This window comes from Neopsephotus bourkii, unplaced genomic scaffold (assembly GCF_033783945.1).
Source record: "Neopsephotus bourkii isolate Nb327-2 ecotype Australia unplaced genomic scaffold, CSIRO-AGI_Nbou_v1 NB_1768, whole genome shotgun sequence".
In the NCBI taxonomy this organism is placed as follows: domain Eukaryota; kingdom Metazoa; phylum Chordata; class Aves; order Psittaciformes; family Psittacidae; genus Neopsephotus; species Neopsephotus bourkii.
In genome coordinates, this window is record NW_026902242.1 from 3,731,022 (window position 1) to 3,739,005 (window position 7,984).

Here is a 7,984-nt window from a genome sequence, read left to right on the forward strand (position 1 = left end):
GGGAATAACAAGAAATTAAGTGGAAAATCATGCTGGGCTTAGGTAAAGGTTTTTTCCATTGGAAGTCAACCTCTGAGCATCCCTTCTTCTTCATGTCTATCTCCTGTACGCAGCTGCATGCATTTGCTGCCATGAGTGCTCAAGAGGCTCTACCTGCACCATGGGGTGGTGGGAAGGGGCTTTATACCTGAGTCTGTGAGAACCTGCAATCCTACTGTCTGCAGAAATGAGCTGCTAAGCTGCTGCTTAGCTCCAGGCCTTAATGCATTCATATTTCCCTGTAAATATAACTACCAGCTGAACTAAAATTTGAGCTTATGATGGGATTCTGGCTTTCATTAAGGAGTTTTGTACCTATTTAAAAAATATATGCAGGAGCATGTTCTGATTATTTTAAGAACCTATGCAAATGTATTGATTTGCAGTAGGAAAAGCTCGCTGTGATGTGTAAATTAAGCCATTTAAATCATCCTGTTTGGTAACTGAAGCCCCAGCTCTGTTTGCTCCATGGGTTAGTACCCTATTACCCACCAGAGTTTTATAGTTGCACTTGTGGTCATTGCTGGCCTAAAAGAGCTAGCTGGCTGTGCCCTTGGTTGTCTTTACTAGCAGAAAACCCTCCCACTGCTTGGGCTAGGTTTTAGCTGTTGCTGTTTTATGGTGGTCCAAAGTGTGCCAGCTGCCTCATCATCCTCAATAGGCAAGGACATGGTGGCCTTGTGTTGGTGGCAGCAGCCACGCCAAGCTCCGCTGTTGATTGTTACAGATGCCTGAACAAATATTTCTCAGCAGGCAGAGTTTTCACCTAAATACTTCTGCAAAGCACCGTTAGGGATATATTCTGTTTCACTCTCATCCTGAGTCAACAGTGGGGCAGATGTAATTGAAGATTAGACAGACCCTAAATTTTTTTCATATCCTTGCACACGAACATTTAGAGGCTGCTTTAAGGATAAACCAAAGGATATATTAGCACATAAATCCTGCAGATCGTTGTATTAGTTCTCAGGCAAACACACACATGAAAGGGTGCTCAGGCATTGGAGAAGTAGTGCTGGAGTCACCATCCCTGCAAGTGTTCATACACTGTGTAGAGGGGGCCCTCACTGCCAAGGGTTAGTGGTGGACTTGGCAGGGCTGGGGAATGGTTGGACTGGATGAGCTTAAAGGTCTTTTCCAGCCTGGTTGGTTCTACGGACATACAACCTGTGATACTTGTTATACCAGAACTGGGCAACTGAAGTACATAGGTGTGCTTGGAAACGTTTGTAGATACATGGGGTTGAGGTCTGAGATAACGTAAGAGTTCCCAGGAAACCTTAGCTTGGGGTCTGCCCTGAAAAGGGATGCTGCAAAAAATAACCCATTAGATAAATGAGGTTCCTTTAACAGGTTCTCTTAATCAAAAAGCTGAGATGAACATTTTCTCTGGTGCATTGGCTTTTCCCTTCACCCATGTTTGATGCTACTGTCATTTAAGCTTTCACCAGATTCTTCTCAAATCTGTGGGGTTTTTTTTTTTTAGCAGCAGAAAAGAATCACTCAGTAATTGAGGGATTATTCAATGCAGGAATAGTGCATACATCATCCATCAAGGCAAAACCACCCTGACTTTTGAAAGTCTTGCACACAATGCATGTGGTATTTGCCCATTTAAACAACTACAGGTTTCTGGATCAGCAGCCCATTGTTTGAGCCCACTGGTACTACATAGCTCAAACCCATAACAGTCCTGGTAGGCAACGCTGCATCCTTTCGGGGCAAATACAATGTCCTAAAATTTCCAGATGAAACTGGGGAAGAAAACCTCAACAAAACATTAAATGCAAATGTGAAGATGCATGTTTTAGTTCTCACATTTTACAAATGTAAGAGGTGCTGAATTTTACTGACAGTTTTCTTGGCAGCAAGTGAATGCCAAAGATGCACATGCAAATATTTGTCAGAACTGAATTTTCAATTTTGCATGCAGAAGGATTGCTCCAGAAGTGCTGGCATAGGCACTTGCTCGCAGAAGAAAAGCAGTGTCATGGAGCACGTCTGGCCAACCCCAGGAAAACTCTATATTTTCAATTTTAAATATTCTGATTAATCCATAGAGTAAAAAAAAAAAAAAAAGTAAAATATAGTGAAAAGAAAGTCACTGAATATATTTGAATAACTACTAAATTCAAGATGGTGTGATTGGCTTATATATATTCCCTGAGCAAGGAGAGACAAAATTAATCAGATAAATTATTCATTTTGAATTATTTGTTCAGCTCTGTTTTTACAAGTGGAGGCCTAATACTGCTGTCTGGATTCTGCAGTTCACTACCAAATCTCTCCTCTCATGTGTCCTGTTATCCTGATGGCCACTGCTTTGGGCCTGACTTCTTCACACATGAGCACTGCATTTGCTCAGAGGATGTATTGTCTGTGAAAGAGTTGCTAAAAGCAATTAGGCTTTGAGTAGCATTGAAAGTCTTAACGTGCTCGTTGACCAAAAGGCATTAGAAATGTAATGTTGCCCATTTCTACTAAATCATTGCAACACAAATAGCTGCTCTGCCTTGGCCTTTGATCAGAATTAGATTCAGGTTAGAGTGCACCAGCACACTTACCCCGAGAAGCACTCAGCCCCTCTGTCCTAATTGCACCCCAGATATCTAGACTGTATTTAGAGGATTTAATGGCTCTACTACCAAAGTCTGTTAGCCTTTATTGCATTTATTTTCAGCAGAAAAACTAATCATTGTGTTCTCTGAGATAAATACAGTAATTAAAATATAATTCTTCTTGCTTTGATAGCAGTGCGATGTATGGTACTTGTCTGCAGTCTTGTTCCAAGCTCATACAGGAGGGGGAGGAGAAAGTTGAACTATTTAAGCACATATCATTCTTCTGACATTAATAATTAGAACCACAGAATTAACTGGGTTGGAAAAGACCTTTAAGATCATCAAGTCTAACCGTTACCCAGCACTGCCAAGGCCACCACTAACCCATGTCACCAGTGTCCTCATCATTATCATCTGTGAACAGTTCCAGGGATGGTGGTTCCACCAGTGCCCTGGGCAGTGATTCTATGGACAAATGGTGGAATGATAATCGATGCTGCAGCACAGTCTTGCTGAGGGGAATTCGAAGTAGCAAATATGTCCCTGCCCCAAACCTGTGCGTGAGCCTCAGGGCTTTGCTCAGCGCCTGGTACTCATGTCCCACTGACCAGGCAGTGGCTCTGTGGGTCAGCCCCAGCCTGGGCAGAGGCCAAGGCTGGTGCAGGGGAGGGTTGTGATGGGACCTGTGAAACCTGGAGCAGTATGGTGGGCTCACTTCATAAAAGCCACCAGATGATTGCAAATTTCATTGCCAAACCTGCCTGTATTTGAAATGTGAAAATACACGAATATAAGCGGCACTGTCAGCTCCCGAAAAATCACATCTTCTGCAGTCTGCAATACTTGTTCTGTTCCATATGTGGAGGGATTTTTGTGCAATGTTCCAGGCAGAAAGTGAAAAACTCTGCGGTGTACTGGCACGATGAAGCTATCTTGCATGAATGCAGTGCTTTCCACTTAAAGTGACTTGCAGAAGTGGAAATATTATCCCCATTTTGCTGATGAAGAAACTGAAGCCCAGCATTTCCTTTGAGTCGCATCCAGCGAGCACGAATAAAGCCAAGAATGAATGTGCTGACACGCAGGATTTCCCAGTGCCACCAGACAGGTTGTCTCCACTGGGAATGTTTCATTCTGACTTTTATAGTCATCTCCCTGATTAAAGTAACATCTTACTAACCATTTGACTTCCAAAGGATAGGAAAAAAAGATATATTGTCTGCCTTGGCTCCAATCTGCTCTCCAAAGCATCTCACAATGTGGTGGGAGACTTTGCAAGCTTTACTTGCAATGATTAGGCACAGCTAGAAGAGGCTGTGTCCTAAATTAACTGATGCAACTGGTGCATGCACTAAATCTGTAAATTTGCAGGTGTACAATATACAGAAGCCAGCGAAATGTGGCTCCTGGAAGCCTTATGTTGTCTGTAAGGAATCGTTATAGCTTTGGTTAGAATTGTTAACAATTCAGCCAAATGATATGAGACATAATTAGGTGAGTTATTGATCGATGCATATTAAGACCGACCTCCATTTCTAGGTTATTATGAAGCGTTACTGGGGCCTCTGAGCACATCAATAAAATCGTTTATTTCTTCACATGGATACTAAAGAAGACTTAGAAAGATGCCATGTGCAGAAAGCTCCTTGTGCCAGTAAATTATATTTACATCTGCTGCATATGGATAGGCGGGATGCAGGCCAAGTATATGATGGTAGGAAGCAGCTTGCTGCTTCTGTTTTGGGAAAGTTCATCACGGTTGAGATTTTGGACAAATTGCATTCTGAATAAAACTACAAGAGAGAGCAGTAGATGAGCTCAAAACTTTGCTCCAGAAACTCCATTCAGAATAAGACACCACCTCATGTGTCTTAGCATAGAATTGTTTAGGTTGGAAAAGACCTTTAAGATTGAGTCCAACCATAAAATCTTTCTGTCAGAGGTTTGAAGATGTTTTTTTGGCTGCTGATGGGAGGAGGGAGGAAGAGAAGATCTTGCACTGAAATGGATTAAAATACAACCCGTTTCACTCTGAGTTTTGTGTTCAGGAAATTGCAGGCATAGAAGAGGTCCATCTTCACTGCAATTGGGTACAAAAGTATTATGAAGGTATGACGGTCAGACTAAGCCAATGGTGAATCTAGGTTTCTGTGATGGATTGTGTGCAAACTCAGTATAGACAAGACCAAATAGAGCTTTTGGGCAGAGTGCAAGGTTTAGATGAAGGATACAGATACAGAGGCAGATGAGTGCAGTGACTTGCCTGGCACAAAATCAGAGCTGCGCAGAGCCCTCCCAGGAAGGTCCCTTTGCCTGGTTTTGCACCTTTTTAGGCTCCTGTCCCTCTGCACCTCCCTCTGTGTGGTAGGGAATAACTTGGGGTGTTGCCACTGGGGCTGAGGTCCAATCTCTGCCCCAGTGCTGACCCCTCAGGGAAGAGCTTCCCCTGGGGCAGGAGGGGCGCTTTTGCCATTGTTGCTTGTGCGTTTTGCTCTGGAAGAGCAAGAAGCTGGACCTGTGTCCTGGTGCCGTACAGGGTGAGCATATGCAGACCATTGGGTCTGGCTGGTGTGTATCAGAAACCCAGTGCAGTCTCTGCCATTACTTTGCAGTGCAGAAAAAGCAGCCTTTTCTTTTCAGAGAACAAGGTGAAAATTGGCTTCTGTTTTGTCTCTAAACCACCTGAGGTTGGCTTAGAGACTTGAGCAAGCAGAGGTGCGGCCCTGCAATGCAAGTGATGTCTGAAATGAAGCTGTTTGGACATGGTTGGACCACTCTTCCTGCAGTCCTCTCCAAACTCCTGCAAGTAGCAGTGGGCACGGGGAAAACTGAGCATGAGAAGGAGGACAGAAAGGGAGGACTTTTCTGTTATTGTGCTGAAATTTGTTGACTTGTACTTGTTAATACTGGCTAAAAGGTTGTCCAGTGTTTTCAGGCTTGGCTGCTGACAGGCTTGCCCAGCAAGCAGCTTGCCTGGATTTGTCACAAAGCCAAGGACACTTACTGATCCCTGTGCTTTCCCCCATCAGAAAGTCTCTGATCCCAACTCGGAGCATCCTGTGAAGATGGTACTACCATCCTTTGCTGCCTCAGGCCCTATTTGTGGGTTGCCCCATAGCACACACCACTTTCTTCTGCAACTAATTCACTTTACACTGAGTCAGTGACAGCTTGGTATAGTAGATCTCGGTGTAGCAGATCACAACCATTGAAGACTTTGCAACTCCAAAATAACATTTTCCTGCTACAGATATGGAATGGAAAGCGAAGGTGACTGAAGACCCTTTCCTAAGAGGCCAGAGTGAACCTCACTCTTCAGGCTGGAGGTAAAACTGTAGCTAGCCCCACGTCAACTTATAAAGGTAAATACGTATTTCACCAGTAAAATGCAAATGTGCCTGGTGTAGTCCCCCACAACAGTCCTGCTGCTGTCCTTGTTTGTGCCTATCCAATTTTTGATTATGTTTGCCTCTGCGATCTAATAATTTTGACAAGTTAATTGCTGCCTCTTCTTGACAAGGCTGAAGCTACAAGGAATAAAGGAAAGAACAAAGAATAAAATACTCCAGCAATGATATTGCATGGCAAGCTTCTTAACATATAGAGACTATTGAAAGTCTTAATATCAACATGTATCTTTTTTTGTGCAGAGAAAGGAATATAACATCTACTCTGCTGAGAAATTACTGAAGATCCTGGAGCAGCCAACTTGTGTGCTGTTGGAAGGAGGTCCATTTAAGCTAAAGCAAAGGGCCTCCAAAGTAAAACAACAATAGATTAGCCATTCAAGAATCTGCTAGAGATTTCCTTTCTGGGTCTTCAATACACTGGCTACAGCACCTCAAGTCAGTCCAGCGCAGGTTATGCAGCCAGAGAAATGCCTGGAGCAGCTTATCCTGCAGCCCAATGTGTCGGCTCCGCTCCCTCCTTCTCCTCAGCCTCTCTGGCCATGCTGTTCCTGCTAAACCCTGCTAACAAATGAGTTACATTCTACAGGTGGTAAATACTTTGGGCCGTAAATTAAAGGAAACTTAAGAGAAATTGGCTAGAGAAATTAAAACTGCCTCAGGCAGCTTAACTTGTGCAGCGACACATACAGTACTTAGCACCCTAGATTTCATTATTCTTAACAGCATAACTGGAGTCCTATTTTCACACATTAAATATTCTTGGAGTTTTTTTCCCCAATGAGCAGACATACGATGTTTTTTTCCCTCTGCCATCAACATGCATGTTTTGTCCTTTCAGAGACTTTCTTCAGATTGGAATACAGATTAGTTTTACCTAGGATGGAAAGAGCTCGACTGCTCGGGAAGGCCTCAATCCCTGTTTTTTATGGAAATGTGTAGCTTTGGAGGCTATGGGGAGCTGCTCTCTGCTTAGCACTTCTGAGAGGAGATCTGTGCAAGACTGCACCATCTTCACGTCTCTTGGATTTCACGGACAGAGTGAAATATGACTGTTTGCCATGAAGAAAGAGTGTTTCTTAAGTAGGGATGGGCATGCTCCTATGCTCCCCCCAGGCCCGGTGTGCAAATACCTGACAGCATGAAGGGAAAGGAAATATCAAAGCCTTACAAGAGATAGGGACCGAACTACCAAGGCTGGTTGTAATGTGCCTGAGGTAGAGGTTGAGCATGTATCATTAAGAGACTAGCAAATCTGAGATGTCTGCTTGTCACTGGGAATAGTAAGGGGGGGAAAAAGGCTTCCCAGGAAGCCCCATAGCAGGCAATGCACCCAAGGAACTACCCACTGGTCCACGATAGCTCACCAGAAAGACATCTGCTAAAGCAGACTGGGGGAGGTCAGCCTGGATATGGTGAGTTTTGACAAGTCCTGTCATAAGCCTTGATGAGTTGCCAGTATTGCCATCAATAATCTCTTCACATTGCCACTTCTTGGGTTAAGACAGCGTGTCTCATGAAAACTTGTGCTTCAGGGTTGATTTGGTCATGGTCTGTGGAGGCAGTTTCTGCATGCACACACCTGCCTACATCTTGCCAGGTTCTCCCTTGTTTTTTTCTGAAGCCCTAGAGCCTTTCAGGGTGGGATTTGGGCAATGGGGAGCTCATCAGCAGAGAGTCTGCCAGCTCACCAAGCATTGGTATCTGCTTGTGGGGGGGTAAGCAGCTTGCTAGACTCCCAGTGTATTGTGTATAAATCCCCATGGACAGAAAAGGAAGCTCAGAGACACATGTGGGGCACCTACACTTAGGTGTCCTGGTGTGGGGATGAATCTCATCCTTGAGACTCAATGCAGCTGTAAAACAGGGTCTGCTGCCACTTATCACTGCCTTCACCCAACACTCCTGGGCGTCTGAGTCCCTGCTGTGCCATCCTGCATTTAGGCACACTGAAGTGTCAAGTGTCATCAGGCATTT

At 44.1% G+C, this 7,984-nt stretch overlaps 1 long non-coding RNA gene across 1 annotated transcript; it reads left to right on the forward strand.

The window, feature by feature from the left end:
• Positions 1-5,849: 5,849 nt before the first annotated feature.
• Positions 5,850-7,254, forward strand: LOC133226026 (uncharacterized). Its single transcript, XR_009729362.1, has 3 exons — positions 5,850-5,962; positions 6,251-6,361; positions 6,849-7,254. It is a non-coding gene; the product is annotated as an uncharacterized LOC133226026 (long non-coding RNA).
• The last annotated feature ends 730 nt before the right edge of the window (positions 7,255-7,984 follow it).